Source organism: Lates calcarifer, linkage group LG17, assembly GCF_001640805.2.
Source record: "Lates calcarifer isolate ASB-BC8 linkage group LG17, TLL_Latcal_v3, whole genome shotgun sequence".
Lineage (NCBI taxonomy): Eukaryota > Metazoa > Chordata > Actinopteri > Centropomidae > Lates > Lates calcarifer.
In genome coordinates this window covers 24,616,968-24,626,898 of record NC_066849.1, presented here as the reverse complement: position 1 = coordinate 24,626,898, position 9,931 = coordinate 24,616,968, and positions in this window count along the sequence as shown.

The following is a 9,931-nucleotide window of genomic DNA, read 5'->3' as shown; positions in this document are numbered from 1 at the left end:
GTGAAGAATATTTATCTTATTGCAATTTGAAGAGGAAGATATGATCTGCAAGGAACTGAGAGTGTGGAGGAGGCATCCTGGCAGAGGACAGATAATTCTTGCCACTGAATAGACAACCAAGTGTTACATAAAATCTCACACACACACACACACACACACCACACACACACACTCAAGCAAAGCCACTGCTGCCTACCCACACATGTTCCAAGTCTCTGTCCTTCTGTCTCTCCCTCTCAGTTTCAGACATGCACAGACACATTTACAGAGTTAAGGGTGGGGTGGTAATTGTAAAATGATTTAAGAGCTCGAACAATTAACACCAATACTCACAATACCATTACATATATATTTATGTACTTGCACCCACAGCTCCTACTGTATGTACCTGACATGCATTTACATACTTAGGTGTGCATATACTGGCATGACCTCTGCAGACGTGGTTTGGCACTTTTACGAGCACTTTGTTTAAAGCAGACTGGGGCCTTTGGTGCCTGCTGAGTCCAGATACAGTCAAGTTAGTGTGCTTATTTTATTGTGCATTGTTTGAGGACTATTCCAATAAAACCTGCAGCCTGCTAATTACATCGATGCAGACTGACTGGAGTACACCACATATCAAAAATTCAAACAGGATAAGGACTTTAAATGAGAATACATGACACAAGAAGCATATGCATTGTTGAGACCTGACGTCTACTCATAGCAGTTAATATTATATATGTGGGATTTCAACAGTGGCAAACTTGCCTGTACATTCTTGTGAATTTCTAAGTAGCGCAAAAGTATGAGTGAGTACAAAAGTAAATTGTGCATTTAGACTCGTCAGTTCAGGCCAGATAAACCTTTCAAAAATACATGACATCAGTGAAGCAAGGTTTATAATTAAAGGGCAGATTAGATAACACATACTCACAGTAGTTAATGAAAGCAAATGTGATGTAGAGAGAGAAAAAACACATTTAGTGCATTTCTGGTCAGGTGTAACACGGCTTGTTGATTAAGTCTCCTTTTCCAGTTGCACCTGCCAATTATGACAAAACGTCTATTATGTGGTATAAAAATCAAGCCATGTACCAAAATCAAATGTCTTTGATCATGAACTTTCACAGCAGAAAAAGGAAATTGTGCTCACAAATAACGTCTTTAAATTACAGTTTGCACAGTCCTTTTTTTCTGCCTGCTAATGTCATCCAGCAACTGCAGACAATATGACAGTGAGCAGAAACTCAAACTATGCGTAATTCAAAGCCCTTTTCAAATGCGAGGAAGCAGGCCACAAAAGGGAGAATGATGAAAAAAATCTTCGCCCACATTGTTGACCAGGGATGAGTGACCTTCATGACGCTTCAGCTTAAGAGCTGTTTGTATCATAGGTTTCCCAGGCAGTCGTCTTTGTCTTTGTCTCTCTCTCTCTCTCTCTCTCTCTCTCTCTCTGGATGACTAATCGGAAATCCTCTCCCAGAAACAAAAATTTTACACGTCCTTACTTCATGAAGTAATTTGTCCTTCACATATTGACATGTCTGACATCCTAAAATCGTTTTTTGCTTTCTGTCTATCAGCCCCTCCATGAAAATTTTCTGGTACAGCTTAACTGTATTAAGCCTGTCTAGGTCAACTTTCATCAACATCCATGTGATGTTGTAGTGTCACATCTTTATCTGCAATCTGTGATATCATGTGAATAGTCTTGCTGTTTGTCTTCATGCTTTTAATTTTAAGGCTTGTAAAAAACCTTTATTCAGCTTGGACCAATACAAAGTGATCTTGGCAAATGTTTAGATGTAGAGCATTATTGCTAGGGGTTGCCTCATGTTGCTTAAACCTGGAAATCTTCAATAGAAATTCGAGGATGATGAAACTATCAACACACTGTCCACCATCATAATAAATAGATATTTACTCATTACTTCATATTGACAGGTTCATATTGACACTCTGAGCTCATCATCTTTACTGTAAATCCACTAAAACAATTCCACACAACACTCAGGCTCCAATGTCACAAAAAGCACTTACTGACTGTGACCAGGTTTCTGTCATCACAGGTGTAGCGTAGGCTTTCCTGCCACAGTTTAAGGATGTCAGTAAGGTCACAGTGACATGACAGCGCCCGTTTAGTTTTGGTATGGTGACGTATTTCTGAGTGAAACAGAATATGTGGGCATGACTGCATGAATATGATGCAGTAGAGAGCTGTTGTTAGATATGGAGTTGTTGAAGACTGTTGATCTCCACCCACGCTTCCCAACTGACATCTAAACTCACACCTCTTGACATTGCTCTGCTTGCTGTTACACATATGACATAGGAGATAACAGAGTGTGGTTTTAGCCTGTATAATAACCAGATTTGGCTAAATAATTTTAGTAAAAACAGGGGCATTGATTAAGATTCTTTTTAAAAACATACCTCTAATTGGAGGTAAAGTTTTCCAGGCTACACACTGCTTAAAAATGTGAAAATTTGAGGAAGAAGGAAGGGTTTAGATTTGATTTACCATTTACCATTACCATTTTGCATATGAACATTCCAGCCACTCAGATATCGCTGTTTTGTCTTATGGAAGCTGTAGTAACTTAGCAGTCAATGTGAAATGATCAGAAAAATGTTTGTCAGATTCCCAGACCAATATATCATAAAACTTTTTGGCTATTTGACCCAAGACTAAGATAGTTTGGTGTCACTAGCCGGTGGGAGGCACAACTGACCCATTGTTACTAATACTTTAGCTGGCTACAGTGCAATGCACAGCACTTTGGCAGTATATAACATATGCTCTACTTATATCATGTTCATGTAACTTGGAACTGATATAGACCTTTACACACAATTGAAAACTAGCTTGGTAATGAAGCTTTGTCAAGAAATACCTGATGTTGGCTGTGATAGACTGATGTTTCAAGAATGTTTCTGGTCTTGGTGCAGGATGCACAGAAAAACTGATATATGACTGGGAGATGTAGGCTACGTACAGTATGTTATCAAACAGATGGGACAAACACCATCCACAGCCTCCTCCTCAGAGTATTGGCGGAGATGACTTTATAGGGCAGAGGGCGAAGGAGGGAGAGACCAGCAGCTGAGTGTTGCAAATCCTGCCATATTTGCAGTTTGGATGGAGGACTGCACCAGATGGATCATATGTTTAGCAGAAACACCACTGTCTCAGTTCCCTTCACTCTGCTATTCTCAAGTACCAGTGAATCATTTGTGTTAACCCATGTGCAGGCCATGTGATACTGTCAAATAACCTCAATATAAGAAGGTTGTAAGATTCCAGCAACCTGGATTAGGGGCATTCTGTGTTAGTCGGGCACAATTCCATGTTGTCACATTATATGGTGAGAGGAAGGAGGACGCACGTGTCAAAGTGATGCATGGACCAGTACTCATGTAATGCAAGTGAATGTACCCACACAGTGTTTGATCACCACTTGATAAAGGGGTGAGAAGACTGGAGGGCTTCCCCCTACACCACCAGCAGACCGTATGAATCATCTGGCACCAGGTGTTTGTATTACCTTGGTTGTTAAGTCAATGAAGATCAAATCACCCAAACTCTGTCCAAAAATAGGAGGTGATCAGACTAGTAGGCCTACAGGCCCATTTCAGTGCACTGTTCTGCAGAGATAAGTGAGGCAAGCATGTTAGGGGGCTCCACCTGTGTTCATAGAACTAGAGTTCTTTGAAGAGTAACAGGACAGCTGTCCTGGGAGAGAGTTGTAGGTTTACATACACGTCATATTGTGAATGATTTATTGGATACACAGTATGATACAGCAAGTGGAGTTGCAGCACATTGCAGTAGTCCACATGACCTAGTGGACAGACTTTTTTCTTTTTCAGTCAGCCCTTTCACTTGAAAATGATATGAAGTACACATGCAATATGTGCAAAGGTGACCCTGAATTCAGCACAGCAGAGACATGGGAGTAACTATAATAAAAGCAAAGTGAGGATTTCTGGCACACGTTCTTTCACCTTCTTCCAGGGTGCATGAAGAAGTGAAAAAGTCTGAAGATTGGCTTGCTGCCATCAGTGTGTGAGCATGTGTATAAATTGGAGATTAAATTTTAAAGTGTGACATAAATGCAGTCTATTTATGTCAGTCCCCTAAACTGCGAAGATTATGTGAAATTTAATATAATTTTATGCAACTTAGACTTTGAAATATAATACTGAAAAAAAGAACTGATCTAGAGTCAGGTTTGAAAGCCAGTTCACTGGTTGATGTAATATTTTCTCTTCATATGGCACCCAGATGGAATGACACACAGGAAGCTCTAGCAATAAAATCATAGATAACAGGAACTGCACCTGTAGAGTTGGTGTTGGCTGAGGGCTCTATGAAGGGAAATGCCCTGGCTGTCATTAACGACCACATAAACAAGTGTACTTAAAGAGAAAGGGAAGTTGTCAGAACTTCTAGAATGGCCTCTTGTTCTATGACACTGAAAAAAAATGACAGAAAGCTATAGTACTTCAGTTGGTAAATTACCAAAATCATTGTGTAAGTCTAGTATTTAAAAGTGGTACATAGTTAAATAAAATGAAATTATGCCACTAGCATCTCAAAAGTGTGAAAAAGAAGCATTGTGGCAGCTCTGCAGCCAAAATAGTGCTGTTGCTGTGCAACTTTTGTGTGGGAGGTACAACAGAAAATTATACAAACTGATTTTTCCAGGAGAAAGGATGGTGGTGGATGATAAGACACTGCAGGACTACAGCTAAAAAACACTGACTGCATTGTTTTCATACTGAAACAGTTCTTCCCAAGATAAAACATTAGATATAATTTATGAACAACAGTAGATGAAAGTAGTAGTTTTGTAAGAGCATTTTGTCACGCAGCATATTCATTAGTATTTATTTTTGATTTTCAGGAGTCAAGTATTTCAAACATTGGGGTGATTTTATACCATATCCAATTTAAAAAGTCTGTATTTTAGCCAGTTTTATTTATTATAATTATATGAAATTACTGTGAGAAGTATTTGGGCTTATGTGCACCATCATCTCTTTGTTTAGCTAAAGCACACTACACTGCTATTACTATTAAAAAGGACTCTATTTCAGCAGTAAGTAGTTTTTGATGTGTAAACATTAAAACCAGAATAAATAGACCAATTTGAACAGATGTAATATATGTGGGCAATTTTGTGTTAAAAAAGTCCAATGTACCTTTCCTGAAAACCTTGAAATATTGCTGTCAGAAATATGACTAAAATTAGTGACTCATAGATGAAATGTGATTCTTTTACCACTAGATATCCTACTGTAAAGTTCTGATGACTCATTCTGCAGTATAAGATCTGGCTTTAATTCAGTCATACCAGGCTATAGTCCTATGAAAAATGGTTTTCAGTGATAACAGTGTGGAGATAAAACCATTATGACACTGCAGATCACCATATGGATTTTAAGATGTGCAAGGGTGTGAAAACCCATGTCTGCATTAAGATATAAAAGTCATTATTTATCAATAATAATTCTATTTTTAGTATTTCTGCCTCTTATTCAATATATCCATCCCAAGTGACCTGCAGATGGTTTTCTGCTCTCTCAGTTGAGGGGGAATGGTGACTGAATGACCTAAGGGAAGTGCAATAAGGTGTGTTGCTTCTGTTTACTTACTAAACAGCGATAGTGTGATACTAAGTGGATGATGGTATGAACCCACTTCCTTGTTTTATCTGATAACACTGTATAGCTAGCTCTTTTTTTAGCCTTTAACAGAAAGATGACCACAACTGAATGAACTGCTCACACCTTTTTTTTTTTTTTTTTTTAGATTTTTTTATGTGAATCCCAGAAGTGAAAAAGCAGCAGTTTCCTGGAAATGCACCTCGAGGAAGAATTAACGGTTTTCTTGAAAGAGTAAACATTGCACTGTCTTGACTCCAAATTCAAGACTACCTCATCTTTATCCTAATCCCTCTCTGACAGCACTGGCAGACCATTTTTTTGCAAATTTCAGTGAACACCACTTTAAATGAGTACCAGGTATTGATTCTCAAGGGAGACACATTATCTCAGTGGGTCTTTTTCACAGAAGACATTTTGACCTGTGACAGCAGAAAAAGCATGAAGTGTGAACAACATCGTTGATGATGGCTGAATTTATTCATTTAGCTGCTTCACTTTCAGGGTCCTGGTATTGTGCATGCTGGCCCTCTGATGTTTGGACCCCTGGAATGTATATAATGGAGGTGAATAAAAATTTTTTTTGGTGCTCGCAACATCGCAAATTTGTGTCTAAAAAAAACTCAGTGAGTGTCCATGGAACTCTAAAATAAAAAGCCACCACCTGTAATGTCATGCAGGTGAAAGAGTATTTTCTTTGTGATCTTGATGAAGTGATAGTCAAAGTCAGTCAAAATCATTATGGAATCTATCCTTAATAAAAATTCAGTTAAGGAAAACAAGACTTAAGGCTGATAAAAATGAAAATTCTGAGATTTGTTTCTAAACGCTAGGGATGTGCACGAATAATCGATTAGTTGAAATGGAAAGCATAGTTGACACCTTTTTTTTAAGAATCAACTAATTTTATTTGTCTAACTTTGGGAGGAGTTTTATGTTTTACTTCATAGAGACGCAGAACTAATGTTTATGGTTCTATTCCTATTCCTGCCCGAGTGTACATCTCTCTGTGTGGTGCAAGCAAAACACACAGACGTTGGCACTATGAAGCAGCAAAGCGGGCTGTTAAACGAGATGCCGCTAACGTTAGCTGAGACTGTTGCTAGATGCTTAGCTTGTTTTTAGGTTAGGATTCCTTCAGTGTTCATCATTCAGGAGGTTTTTACTGGTAGCCAAATTATCCCATTAACTCCAAAACAAATGGACCAAGTACATAAAATCAGTAGAAACACTGAATAAAGCAGTTTCAGATAAAATTAAAAAAAAAAAAAATCAATGTTTCTCCACGACACGGATACAGAGCGCTGAGAGGGGCCGTTTGCTCACTCTGTTTACTTAAGATCCAGGCGTCTGATGACAAAAATCCTTCATCTGGTTTAAGATTATAGTTCTAACATTATAAAAAATGGTAAATGGTAACGTCTGCTGAAAATGTTTTACTGTCCGGCCATTTAGCCGTCAGCTGGCACTAGCGGGAAACACTGTGGATTTGTTGTACCTAAATGCTCATGTGACTTAAATGATTTCAGATTATGTATTTTCTTTTAGTGTTGTTGGGGGAGTGGAGCTGTCAAAGGCTCATGGAACCTGAATACACTGTGCCTTCACGGAAGACCATAAGTGCATCTGTACTCTACAATGCAAAAAACATAACAACATATTATTTTGGTTTGGGTGGAGGGCATGTCTTAACAATGATGTCATGACTGTTCGACTAATGGACTTAAATTGGCTTGATTAATAGACTTCAAAAAGTAATCAAAATGCCCATCCCTACTAAACGCATTAGAACAGCTCAGATAGCTGAGGAACACCACCAACACCGGTCTCTGCAGTGACTGTTTCATGCCAGTTAATCTTACAAACTTTCTGAGACAATTTAGATTCACAGATAATCTGCTGTCACTTTTGAATGAGGCCAAACCGACCATCTTCCTCCTTGGATAAAACATTTTGGCTGTATGGGTGGACCATAGGCACAAGTGGGTGTGGTATTGGCAGCTTCAGCAGACACGCCTCCAGTGTCTCAGAGCAGAAAGAGCTCCTTATTTTCTCATGATTTTGAAACCTAACTTTATATATTTGCCAGTGTTTTTCTTTAACCATTGAAATTTAGCTGGGTGGTTTTCTGTGGGGTTAGTGACTCAGACTGCCTTAGTATTACTGCTTTACATGGACTTTAAGTAGGTGCAGTGTTTACCATGTTTAGTATCTTAGTTTAGCATGATAACATGCAAACATATAAGCACTGAATTAGCAGAGTTTAAAATTTTGACATGATGGCGGCAGGAGGTGAAAAGAGGTGATTGCAATTCATCACGAGGGGGACATGAATGTGTGTTCCAAATGTAATTGAAAACCATGTTAACCACAGAAACCCACAAATTTCAACTTCATGGTGACACTAGATGAAAAGTCAGGGGATCACCAAAGCCAGTAGGATTCATCCTCTGGAAATGAGCTGAATATCTTTTCTAAATTCCACAGCAACCATAGCGATTGTTGAAATATTTCAGTTTGGGCCAAAGTGGTGGACCAACTGACACTGCCATCCCTAAAGCCACACCACTGACATGGCTAAAAATAAAACACACAACCCAACAGCAAGACTCCCACCAACTCTCCAACTGCAGACCAGAGGCTTATATCTGATTGTTAATCAGTCTCACCTGAGTATAGAACTTACCATCTGCTCAGGTAAGCACGGGGGTGAGTTCAGCAGGTGCTACCACACAAATGTAAAAGGATACACATTAACAAAAAGAACAGATACTTTGAAAGTGCACTTATTGTTGGCGATTAGGAAATGCAGCCATGGGCACACACACAAACACACATGAATGCATCAACTTTTACACAATGCCATCTGCTTTAGAATGAATTGCCCTTTTCCTCAACCACTTGACAGAGCCCAGCTATGGGCTGCAACATGCACACCTGTTTTCACTTTCATCTAATTAGCAGACCATGTGCAGTAACACAAGCCAGGGAAAAACACTGTTTGTTAAAACTGACGGATAAATTTACTGACTAGATTAAAACACTAGGCTGAAATTACTTATTTAACATTTAAGTAAATCTGATAATGTTGGGGGAATTGCAATTAGATATTTTTAATTATTCAGCCCTAGTTTGTAGTGGCAAAGAAACATCCTCTTCACTGTACATTTAATAAGAATCTTAATAACAACACCAGACAAAACCAAGGGACATGTCATCATCTAGATATGATCAATTAGCATGTGCGACACATACAATATGCCAGCTCATTTCAACTAATCACTGCCCCTGTTATCCATCTTGGAACCTTAATTAGTTTACTGTTATAATTATGAATTATAGGTCATACGTGACTACACATGCATCATCTGACCAGTATTGGAAGGCCATTTGCATTTTTTTCTGTCTGCAGTATGGCCAATATCATAAACATGCAGAGTTAGAGCACACCACCTGCTGAGAATCACAGCACTGAACTGGTTTTAACAAGGTTGCTTTTCCATGGAGAACCATGAATTACGGCACACGTCTAGTCCTCCTTCCCTACACGTGTTTCCTGGAAATGTAGCCTACATTTGTGCAAGCATGCCCATACACATATTTGATCAAAGTGGTTATACACACACATACATACACAAACAAATATTACTAGTTACAGCAGACAAAATCAGCTTTTTCAACAAGGCCCTAAGCCTTAAAAACAAATGCATCTGTTACCTGGCAACAACATGTTGCTTAAAGCCATACTCCATCACTTTGTCATTGCTCCTAATATTATCCCCAATGCACCAGTGTTACCCCTAGCTTACTGCTGATGGAGTCTCAAAACATTTGGGATGCTATATCCTCATAAGTTTCTATTTAACAAGTAGTCTGCAGTATTTGCTGTGTGGTTTTGCTAGTGACTTACCGCAGCCACAATATTTTTAATACCCTGGTTTTAATTTACCTGACAAGCCTGCATGTTACCAAATGTTGCTTCACAACCATTGTACAATAATTTCGCTAAATGAAAAGTGCTTGTGAAAATCATTAAAAATGCTGTTTGCCAGCCTAAATGTCCATTTCACCACATGACAGAGAGGCTTTTAATGTGATTTTGACTCCAAGGGACTTCATAAAAATAGCATTACATTGTTACACAGGCAGTTAGTTTTGAAAATAAAACGCACAGCTGCACATATGACATAAAATTTGCACTAGAAAACAGGCATTGGGAATGAAATAGATTTTAGCATTTAAGCTGGTAAAGCCTCTTAAGCCCTGTATCTCTGAAAGT